This window comes from Phoenix dactylifera, unplaced genomic scaffold (assembly GCF_009389715.1).
Source record: "Phoenix dactylifera cultivar Barhee BC4 unplaced genomic scaffold, palm_55x_up_171113_PBpolish2nd_filt_p 001040F, whole genome shotgun sequence".
In the NCBI taxonomy this organism is placed as follows: Eukaryota; Viridiplantae; Streptophyta; class Magnoliopsida; order Arecales; family Arecaceae; genus Phoenix; species Phoenix dactylifera.
In genome coordinates, this window is record NW_024068392.1 from 85411 (window position 1) to 95744 (window position 10334).

The 10334-nt window shown below is 50.4% G+C and overlaps 1 non-coding gene across 1 annotated transcript; it reads right to left on the bottom strand.

Annotated features, from left to right (window-relative positions):
* Nucleotides 1-4918: 4918 nt before the first annotated feature.
* On the bottom strand, nucleotides 4919-5027 carry LOC120107838. The gene has a single exon (XR_005509454.1). It is a non-coding gene; the product is annotated as a small nucleolar RNA R71 (small nucleolar RNA).
* Nucleotides 5028-10334: the final 5307 nt, after the last annotated feature.

A 10334-nucleotide genomic window follows, 5' to 3' on the forward strand; every position in this document is an offset into this window, starting at 1 on the left:
GAGGGGAAGTGTGAAAAGGATAAGGCAGAGGGTGGCGGTTCTCGGCGGAAGGAAAGCGAGCCAGAGCGGCGGTGGTGCTCGGCAGAAGGGAAAAGCGGGGTGCTCGGTGGAGGCGGCGGAGGAGGCGGCGGCCGAAGGAGGGAATTAGAGATGGCGCCCGGCGACGGAAAGGGCAGCGCTTCACGGGCGGTGGACGCCGGGGGGGGGGGCGTTGAGATAGAAGAGGTGGAGCATGGCGGGGTGGCGGGGTGGCGGCGTCAGCTCGGGCACCGGCGGCTCAGTGGAGGGCTCGAAGGAGGCAGCGTCGAAGGGGAAGGCCGAGGGGCGGTGGCCGCAATCGGGGAAGCGCTGCGAAGGCGAAAGCGGCCGGGGATGATGACGGCGCTGCGGCGAGCGGCAGTGACGAAGCAGAGGCGGCGTGAAGTGGAGGGACCTTGGCGGCACGGCGAAGGCGGCGGAGGAGCAGGGCAGTCGCGGGGAGAGAGACAAACAGGTACTTCTCTTTTTTTTTTTGGCACGCATGTGCAAAGCTTTTCTTTTTTTTCTTTTTTTTTTTAGTCGGCATGTGCGATCACGTAAGGAGGATTTTTTTTTCGGATCCGATTAGATTTAGCTTATCAGGCGCGACCCGCTCCGATAACCCGTTGCGGGCACTCACGTGCAACTCATGCGATTTTTTTTCTTTTTCTTTTTTCTCTGGAATGGATCCGAGCTAGTGGGTATGGGCTAACGGGTCTGAGACTTACCCGTTGCCTCAACCTTCTTCAACCTCCCGACGGTTCGGGAGGGTGGGCCGTTCCTCACGATGGCGGCAGTTGCGAGGACGGGCTGTGGTGGCGGAACATGAGGAGGGCACCGACGAAGAGGGGTGGCCGGTCACAGCAGTGGCCGGCGGCGGTTTTCGGTGGTGAAGGTGGAAACATGCACGGTGGCGAGGGATCACAGCGGGTCGGTGGCACTGGAGTGGTCTAAGGCAGGTGCAGGCAGGGATGGCCGGGGACTTGTTGGCTGAGACGGAGGAAACGCCAAGGGGTTTTCCCCTTTCTCTAGTGAAATTGGGAGGGGGAAACGCCAAGGGGTTTTCCCCTTTTTCTGGTGAAAACCGGGAGGGGGGACCCTTTTCTTCTGGTGAAAACCAAGGGAGAGAGGAGCTTGGTGAAATCAAGAGAGAGAGGAGAGAAAGAAACTTGATCGTGGCTTTGGCAGCAGGAGCAAAGCCGGCCTGCTCTGATACCAAGCTGATGAAGGACCACTGCAGGGAGAAGAGAGAAAAAGAAAGAAGAAGGAAAGGAAGAGGAAGAAGAGGTTATAGAGATGCAGGAAGAAGAGAAGAGGAGGAGGAAGAAGAAGAAGAACAAAGGAGGCTAGGATTTTATTCAGTCATTCAATGCCCTAATTCATAAGCGGGGTGGCCTTATTTATATAGGCCTTACATCATGAATTGACCAAGTCAAACAATTAACAACTAACTAAACTTGGACCCTTCAATTAATTGACTAAGTCAATTAATTGATTACATACCAAATTAAACCTTACTAATATTAATCCATTAAACCAATTGATCACACTGATGAGAGCACAAAAGTGCGATCTACACGCAGCTTAAATTAATATTATTTCCAACAAATAATGATAAAAGAGCTGCATTAATTTCATATTTTTTATTTGGCACAGATCAGAGTTTAAATATGCATTGGGTCTATAAAGATGCATCGCCGCAGGTCAATAGCTGAGCACATAGGGTCAGCCCCATTTGCATACCAGAAGGAGCATTAGCAGACCAAGTCCAATCTAATGGAACAGCAACCAAAGGAGTTAGATTCATTATCCGGGAGGATCCAACGTCGTCCGCCTCCTCCACTGATTCTTCCATGATCCTAGCTCCCGTATTCAGCGCCCTAGCCCCATCCACGGCGTCCGATCCTCTTCTCCCAAGCATCCGCCTCCTCCACAGCGGTCCACGATCATCTCCCATACCTTCCAACAACTCGTTTCACGCCTCCTCCACAGCATCCGCGAGGCAATCCTTCCGCATCAGAGCTCCCAGCATCATCCCGTGCACAATTTCAGGGTCAACATTCACAACGTGGTGGTTTCCTCCCTTCCGGATTCGCCATCATCCCAACACCCACGCATCTCACGCATCCTCCATCCCGCAGCCAGCATCCTCAGCCTCCCATCAGCTCACGATTCACAGCATCCGTTCTCAGCTTTGGAAATGGCCGCAATCATCTCCCAGATCCGTGATCTTCCGCACCCATTCCTGCGATCCGGCTGTTCATATCTTGCATCCAGCCGCGATTACCTCCCGACCCATTCATTCCATTCGTCCATTCACCTCCTAGCAACTGTGGCGACTCTCCCGTCCGAGTCCATCTCTTCCGTGATTCAAGCATCCGTTCGCGAGCTTCCAGCAGTTCGAGATCATCGCCGGAGATGCAGCCCTTCCGTCGATCTCCATCGCGTGCAAAGGAAGAGCTATATAGCTCTCTCGGCTGGGAGATAAGGGGGGGGGGGTCCAAGGAAAGAAAACAGGGGCGTCGGGCTGCTGCAGGGGAAGAAAACAAGAAAGAAGAAGTGAAAGGGAAACAGGGGATGCCCTGTTTCCGAAAATAAAAAGAAGAAAAAAAATAGAGAGAGAGAAAAGGGAGGGATGTTGATGTTTGTAATGTCTTGCTAATTCCTTTAGCAAAGGGTGATGGATGAATCCTTGTCATGTTGCTTTCATCAAGTACACTCTAAACTTTAAATCTAATTGTTTTATATCCATTTGTATGTTTTGGGTTCTTGCATATTTATTTATTAGATAGATCTTGCATGGTTTATATATATTGATGCATGGATTATTTCGATGCTTGATTTGTCGTAGACGTAACTGGCACGATAAATACTTGGATGTTTAATTCATGTTTTCAGATTGTATACTTCATGATTAGAACTATCCTATCATATTAATCCTTAATCAAGAATCGCCTAGTTTTATTTGTTGAAAGTAACATTGTCAAGGAGGATTCCGGATCCCTAGTCTTCTCTATATTCTTGAACGTTGTTTAATCACATATTATTCTCTGCTTTTAACTTTGAAAGATCAACTAAAAGTTACATCTAAAAATTACGCTAATAATCCATAGATCGTTCCCCTGAGAAATCGACCTCGGACTTCCGAGTTGTACTACTTGTGCGATTCTCCTGCACTTGGGAGAGCAATTTTACTTAAGCACCAAGTTTTTGGCGCCGTTGCCGGGGAACGGCTGAGTTATTAGCATAATTTTAGATTTAATTTTTTACCTTGGTAGTTAGTATTTTTCTTTTGAAAAAAAAATTGCATCTTTACTACTATTTTTAATTCCCTGCATAGTTTGCATCAAACTCTGATATCATAGACATTAGCCGTCTGATTTGACTCAAATTTGGTCAGCTAGTGCATGACAAATTGTTCCATAATCTGAACGGTCTGATTGACATTTTGAGACTTTTAAGACCATTAGATTAATATAAAACCTTGCTGATTTCTGTTTTGAATTTTCTGCATTTAATTTTTTTAGAATCAGAATTTATTGTTATTATATCTCATTAACCCTTGTTACTAATTGAAAATTGAAGGAAAAAAAAAACTTTAAGAAAAGATCAAGGGTGATTATTCAAAAATTTAATTTTAAAAAAAGAGGAAAACCTAAAATTTCAAATTTCAAATTTCAAATTTCAGACTTCAACTCATAAAATTTTTTTAAAAAAATAATTAATTTGCTTGATCACCTATTCAATGAATTTAATGTCATGTCATAAAACATTAAAAAAAAAATCTCTTGATTGTTGCATATAGTATAAGGCATCAACATAAAATATTCTAAGGGCTGAACCCATTTAAAAAGATAAGGTCGGGATTTCATCACTCGTCTTTAGCCCAAAAATCACCCCAGTGCATAAATGTCCCAAGCTTAACTAAAATCAACTAGACGTTGGCCCCTAAGGACATTCGAGCTCAATAGGATGAAGACCACCGAAAGTTGCACCAATTTCGCTCTGTGGCTTAGTTGATGTCTAGGCAAGCTTTGTCCCTATAAGGGAGATAGTTCATCTGTTCGAGGCAAGTGGGTTTTAAGTGGGACCTTTGCGAACGCATCGTGACCCCTCCACTTACCTGGGAGCTTACCTGGTCAACTCGGTTCATTAGACCGGATTGGAGGCTTAGGTGCCCTCTTCAAACCAGTTAGGAGCTGTCTAGAAATTTAAGAAAAACATTAGAAATTGAGGTGTAATGTTTTGTTGCATGTTTGATTGTGAATAGGATTTTTGTTTTAGGATGTCGTTTTAGGGTATCTTTAGTTGGTACTTATATTATTTTTTTAATTAAAAAAAAAGAAAAAAAGAAAAAAAAAGAGAGGGAAATATTTTGCATGCTAAAGTGGAATAGGGACGACACTGGTCGATTAAGTCGTACAACTTTAGATCATCCCTTAGGACATACCCCTGAAATTCCTTCTCAATATCTCACACCTTGTAAGATGGCTGATCTAAATGAAGATGCGGGGAGTCACCACAATCGAGAACGAGAACCCCATGTTATGACTCTAAGACAATACCTACAACCGGCTAGGACTAGTCAGCCTTCATGCATAATTTTTCCTGATAATGTAGGACATTTTGACATCAAACCAGGGGTAATCCAATTGCTGCCCAAGTTTCATGGGTTAGAGTCTGAAAGTCCGTATCTTCATTTAAAGGATTTTGAAGAATTGAGCATTACATTTAGAGTGCCAAACGTCACCGAGGATGTCCTCAAGTTGACATTGTTTCCTTTCTCTCTAAAGGATAAGGCCAAAACATGGCTAAACTCTTTTGCGACCTAGATCAATAAGAAATTGGCAAGATATGCAGAGAGAATTTTTAAAGAAGTTCTTCCCCACACAAAGGACTAACTTTTTGAAAAGACATATCAGCAATTTCCAACAAAAAGATAATGAAACATTTTATGAATGTTGGAAAAGATTTAAAGACCTTCTTCTCTCATGCCCTCATCACGGATTCGAAACTTGGAGAACCATTAGCTTCTTTTATGAAAGTTTATCTCCACAGTTGAAACAATTTGTAGAGACCATGTGCAATGGTAGATTTTTAGAAAAAACAACCTGATGAGGCATGGGAGTATTTGGATTTCCTTGCTGAGACTGCCCAACTTTGGGATAACGGGGATAGAAACAACAAGTCTTTGCCTAAGCCTACTAGCTCTGTACATGGAGGCCTTTACAACCTCAGAACTGAGGATGATCTTCACGCTAAAATGGCAGCCCTCACTAGGAAGGTAGAAGAAATTGAGCTTAGGAAGGTTGAGCCTGTCAAAACTATTAGAGCTTAGAAACGAGTGTTGTGGTATCTGCGATATGTCGAGTCATACCACTACAGATTGCCCCACCATACCGGCATTCAAAGAAGTCTTGCACGATCAAGCAAATGCTATGAACTCCTACCAAAAGTCTTATAACGATCCATACTCGAATACCTATAACCCTGGTTGGAAGAATCATCCAAATTTTAGGTGGAGAAATGATCATTCTCAACAGTCACACCATTCAGCTCCTCCACCTGCACATCCTACTTTTGCATCACCACCTTCTCAAAAGCCAAATATCGAGGATACATTGCAATCCATACAAACTTTTCTACAAGGTCAAGCTAATATCAATGCTCAAAATACTCGAAATTTGAAGACATAAGGAACCAATTGTCAATGTTGACTACCGTCCTAAGTACCCAAGAAAAGGGTAAGCTTCCAGCTCAACCCCAACCTAACCCACAAGTGCACGGTAGTAATAATACGGCTCCTTCTAGTTCACATACAGAGCATGCAAAGAGCATCATGACTTTGCGTAATGGGAAAGTCATTGATCAAACTGTCCAATTGAGACCGCAAGTCACTTCTAATTCTGATGCTCCCAAAGTCGATGAAAGGGACAAAGAAGAAGTTGAGGTTCCCCAACTTCTACTAAGAAAGTTGAATGTCCTTTTCCTCCACCTTTTCCACAACGGTTAAAGCCGTTGCAAAAGCTCGAACCTAACTCTGAAATTCTTGAGCTTTTTTAAACAAGTAAAAATCAATATACCTCTTCTTGATGCAATCAAACAAGTACCCTCATATGCCAAATTTTTGAAGGACTGTGTACTGTTAAATGCCGATTAAATGTTAAGAAGAAGGCATTTTTAACTGAAAATGTGAGTGCTATTTTGCAGCACAAACATTCTCCCTAAATATAAAGATCCAGGTTGGCCCAACCATCTCATGCATCATAGGCGACTTTAGGATAGAGCGAGCATTGTTAGATTTAGGGGCAAGTGTGAATTTGTTGCTGTTACGGGGGAACTTAGCCACCATGCCCCACGTGACCGGCACGCGCGCCCAGGAAGACTACGGCAGCCCCTTGATCCAGCAATCCGACCCCGAGTCGGACATCTTCGGCTCCGCAGCCCGAACCCCGAGTCGGCAGCCCCTTGATCCAGCAATCCGACCCCGAGTCGGACATCTTCGTCTCCGCAGCCCGACCCCGAGTCGGACATCTCTCGACAACGACAGGCTATTTCCCCAGAGGCACGCCGCAGCCTCCTGCTCCACTACTCCCTGCAACGGTTGTATCTGGCGCTGCTCCACGATCCCCTGTAACAGCCGTACAAGGCGGAGCTCCACTACGCCCTGTCATGGCCGTACCCAGCGCTGCCCCACGACGCCCTGTACGGCCGTGTCAGTGGCAGCTCCATCGTGCCCCACGATGACGAACCCCCCTGAAAGACCCCCCAGCCTGGTATATATGCGGCTGGGGGGAGAGGGGGGGGTAAGCGAGAACTTCCAGAGCATTCTCTTACTTGCTACTATTATCTCTCCTTCTCCTTCAATCTCCTCTGACTTGATCGTCGGAGGGCCCCCACTACCCCAGTGGTGGTGCGAGGCTTGCTTGCAGGTTTTCCGGTGGAAGGTGGAGCGCAATCAACACCAACCAAGGCAACTCAAACGGAACCCCGTTCACACCGCTGTGCCAATCGTTCTCGGTTTGGACCACCAGCAACAGTTGGCGCTAGAGGAAGGGACGAATCTCAGAGCGATCGTAATGGCACGGCGAGGTGGTCGTGGAGCTTCCAATGCCTTCGGTCGCGGGGCCTCTCGCGCCTCCGGCCGGGAGGCCGCTGCGTCTCCAACACATTCTCAGCAACACTCCACCGCTCCACCTTCCATTCAGATGGTCGAAGCCGCTCAGTTCGACCAGTTAGCCCAGCAGGTTCGCACCCTCGCGGAGGCAGTGCAGAACCTGCAGGGTGTGATGTCTCGGGCGCCGCAGCGGGCCCAGGAGCCGCTGCTCTCTGAGCGCTCACCTGTCCTCCTCAACCCGCGCTCCCTCCTCTCCCATGGGGAGGAGCGCCGGCGCGAGGAAGATTCCCGAGCACGGTCCATTCTGCCGGAACCTTCCCATCGGAGCTGTGCGGGGTACGAGAGGCGGGCCCGGGCGCGTTCCCAGACCCCCCAGTCCTCAAGGAACCAGCGCTCCAGTCGGTCCCCCTCTCGGTGCTCCTTGTCTCCCACCCATCGGTCGCGCTCCTGGACCGGCGGGTGGACGATCTCCACCGACAACTCCAGGTCCTGAAGGGCCACTCCAAAGATCCCTTCGCCGACTTGGAGATCTCCTCCCAGCCGGCGCTTGCCTCGAGGATCCTGCGGACCCCGAATCCGCCGGGGTTTAAAATGCCGGCGGTCGAGCCCTATGACGGGGCGGCGGACCCGCGGGATCACGTCGAGAGTTTCAGGACCCTTATGCTCCTCCACGGAGCATCAGATCCTCTCCTCTGCAAGGCCTTCCCGGTGGCCCGGCAAGGGCGTGGTTCGCCGGCTTGGAGGCTAACTCAATCCAGTCCTTTCGACCAGTTTACTCGCCTCTTCATCACCCATTTCGCCGTCAGTAGCCGGCGGCGACTGGTCTCCGACTCCCTCTTTGATGTTCGGCAAAACGAGGGAGAAAGCTTGCGGGATTATCTTACCCGCTTCAACAAGGCTACGCTGGAAGTCCGGAACCTGAGCCAGGAGGTGGCTCTTTCAGCCCTGAAGCGTGGCTTCCGAAAGGGCAGACTCACCTTCTCCCTGGACAAACGCCTGCCGCGGAGCTTCCCGGAGCTGTTGTCCCGGGCGAACCAGTATGCGGACGCCGAGGAGGCGGCCGCCCACCGGAGCAAGGAGGCCGCCGAGATCCCTCCAAAGCTCGGGAAGAAAAGGCGAAAAGAGGCACGCCAGAGGAGGAGCCCGACGCCTCAACGTCGGCGCAGAAGCCTGTCGCCGGCGAGGAACCACGACGCCCTACGCCCTCGTTCTCCGCCCCGACGTTTCAACCGGTACACTCCTCTCCTGACTCCCCGGGCCCAGATCCTCATGGGAAATCAAGGGGCGGGAGGACCTCCCGTCCCGAGACAGATGAAGAAGATTCCTGGGAGGAGGCCCTCTCGGGCGTACTGTGAGTACCACCGGGACCACGGCCACGACACCGAAGACTGCTTCCAGCTTCGGGACGAGATCGAGGCTCTCATCTGCCGAGGGCGTCTCGGTCGATATGTGAACGACCGACGTCCCCCCGCAGGACCCGCGTCCGGCCGACCCGGCCCCTCAGGAGCCTCGAGAGCAGAATCGACCCGTCGCGGACGTGATCCACATATCACTGGGGGCTGCCTCCGGCCCGAGAGGAACGCAGGGGGGCTCGACTGAAGCGTCAGGGGCAGCCGTCGCAAAAAGGCAGAGGGTCGGTAATGTAATCACTTTTTGTGATGAAGATGTAAAGGGGGTTCAGACCCCCCACGATGACGCCATGGTGATCTCCCTCACTATGGCAAACTATGATGTAAGGCGTGTTCTTGTGGATAGTGGAAGCTCAGCTGATATTTTGTTTTACGAGGCCTTTCAAAAGATGAGCTTGTCCAGACAATTGTTGCACAAAAATATCCACCCCCCTCATAGGATTCACTGGTGACGCTATCTCGGCCGAAGGTGTCGTTGAGCTGCCTGTGACTGCGGGCGTTGCACCCGCAGAAGCCACGGTGCGGCTCGGGTTCTTGGTCGTCCGTGTTCCCTCGGCCTACAACGCTATCCTCGGACGACCCGGACTGAACGCCCTTTCGCGCGGTGGTCTCTACGTACCACTTGCTCATGCGTTCCCCACAGGCGGCCGGGATTGGGGAGGTCCGAGGTGACCAACCGACCGCAAGGCAATGTTTCCTAGCAAATCTCAAAGGAAGAACCCGTAGAAAGCCTTAAGCGTCGAGTCCCTCGACGCAGAGACGAGTGGCCTTGCGGCACGGGGAGCCAGCCGAGGGTGTGATCGAATTCCCCTCGAGGAAGGTCGCTCGGACAGGACGATCCGGGTCGGCGCCAATCTCGACCTGGGAGCTCGGGCCCCGGTTGGTGGAATTCCTCCGAGCCAATGTCGATGTGTTTGCCTGGTCGGCGGCCGATGTACCTGGGATCGACCCGGAGGTCATTTCTCACGCCCTCAACGTCGACCCGACCCACCGACCGGTAAAACAGAAGAAGAGAACACTGTGCCCCGGATCGGATCTGAGTGGTCGACCAGGAGGTAGACAAGCTCTTGGAGGCAGGATTCATAAGGGAGGTCAGCTACCCCGAATGCTGGCAAATGTCGTACTTGTCCGGAAGGCGAGCGGAAAGTGGAGGATGTGCGTCGACTACACCGACCCTGAACAAGGCATGCCCCAAGGATACGCTTTCCGCTTCCGCGGATGGACCAACTGGTCGACGCGACTTCCGGATATCACTGCTGTTTTCATGGACGCCTTCTCCGCTACAACCAGATAATGATGGCTCCACAGACAGGAGAAAACTGCCTTTTATAACAGACCGGGGGGCTGTACTGTACAAGGTAATGCCCTTCGGTCTGAAGAATGCTGGCGCCACTTACCAGCGCCTCGTCAACAAAATCTTCAAAGAGCAAATCGGCCGGAACATGAAGGTGTACGTGGACGATATGCTGGTGAAGAGCCGCCATGCAAGACCAGCACATCGCGGATCTGGAGGAGACCTTCGCCACCTTGGCCGGAAGTTTCGCATTGAAAGCTTGAACCCAGCGAAAGTGCGCCTTTTGGCGCTCGGGCCGGGAGGTTCCTCGGTTTCATTGTCAACCAGCGGGGGATCGAAGCCAACCCGGACAAAATCAAGGCCATCCAAGATATGTCCCCTCCGACCAAAGTGAAGGAGGTTCAGGAGCTCGCTGGGAGGGTCGCCGCGCTCGGACGATTTGTGGCAAAATCGGCCGAACGCTGCCAACCTTTCTTCAAGGTGTTGAAACCCCGAA